Source organism: Etheostoma cragini, chromosome 21 (assembly GCF_013103735.1).
Source record: "Etheostoma cragini isolate CJK2018 chromosome 21, CSU_Ecrag_1.0, whole genome shotgun sequence".
NCBI classification, from domain to species: domain Eukaryota; kingdom Metazoa; phylum Chordata; class Actinopteri; order Perciformes; family Percidae; genus Etheostoma; species Etheostoma cragini.
This window is the reverse complement of record NC_048427.1, coordinates 1,296,765-1,298,073: the sequence shown is the minus strand read 5'-3', so window position 1 is coordinate 1,298,073 and position 1,309 is coordinate 1,296,765. Positions and strand designations below refer to the sequence as shown.

At 32.2% G+C, this 1,309-nt stretch overlaps 1 protein-coding gene across 3 annotated transcripts in view; it reads left to right on the top strand.

Annotated features, from left to right (window-relative positions):
- grb7 (growth factor receptor bound protein 7) overlaps positions 1-1,309 on the top strand; it is a 30,408-nt gene that overhangs the window by 20,561 nt on the left and 8,538 nt on the right. The window lies entirely within an intron of this gene.

Sequence of the window (1,309 nt, the reverse complement as noted above, 5' to 3'; positions counted from 1 at the left end):
GAGAGAGAGAGAGAGAGAGTACATTTACTCAACCAATGGACCCAGTATTGTAGTATTATGTTATAAATGTAACATTTTAATCTTAAATAAAGTTTGGATACAAACATTTGCGTTGGAATTTTTTTAGGACTTTTCTCCTAAAATTGCTTTGTGTGTAAAATATTTGAAAATAACGTGAGAAGTTTGGAAAGGGTGAACAAAAAAAAAGCAACATTTGAAATTTATGAAAATCTGTTTAATGTGAAATTATTTATTCAACACAAAAAAATCAGGTATGAAAACGACAAAAAAAAAAAATCTAAAGTAAATAAAACTGATCAATTGTTATTTAAAAATAAAGGCGTGAAAACAGTAAACTTTGGACTGAATGACAAAATATATAATTTAAAGAAATGGATCTTCGTAATAAAAAGCAAATAATAGTGCAAATAATCAAAATTAAAAGAAGACATTTAAACACAACCACCAATAACAAAAGGGTCCGAAACGCTTCATTTTACAGGTGTGTCATTTTTCAAGAAGTTACTAAATATATATGTTATTAAATATGTATGTTGGAGCTAATTATAGTAATTTAATTTTTATGAATGGAGACATTAATCTATATTTGTTTGTCTCCAGACTCCAGCTGACTCCAACTATTATTACTTATAATTATTTATTAATTCAGGTGTGTATTTTCATAATTACCCGAAAACTTCAGAGGAGAAAAGAAGGAAAATTACCAGTAAAATAAAGCGTTTTCAAAAAGGTTTTAACTTCTACTTACTAGTTTTTTCCAGAGCTTTAACCACGTTTTTGGTGTAAAATTAAAAAACAAGAAGAAGAAAACCGACAACTCTTCCTCTACTCTCTTATAACCAGTTCATGTTACATATTTGGTTGTTTAAACATCACAAGAAAACGCCCTTCACCATCAATTGTGCAAATCTAGCGATGAAAGTCACGGCTATAGTCCTTAAAGTTTGTTCTAATTAGCATATGAGATTGTAAATAAAAAGGCACAAATAACAACGTTAACGTAAAAAACTAACCCCGCCGTGGGAGGAGTGAGACGTTTTCATGCTACATGGCTGCAACCTGGGGCATATTTTTATGTTTATAATATTAATATCAACGTAATAACAGCGTTAATAACAAATATGTACATTAATAGTAAATCACTTGCATCACAAAGCTGGAAAAAACAACTGGGTTCCTCTGCTGAGCTTTGACTCAGAGCGCCCCCCGGTGGCCACAGACGCTCGGTTCACCAGGGAAATCTGCTGAAGTGACAGTCAGACTCCTCCTCCTCCTCCTCCTCCTCCTC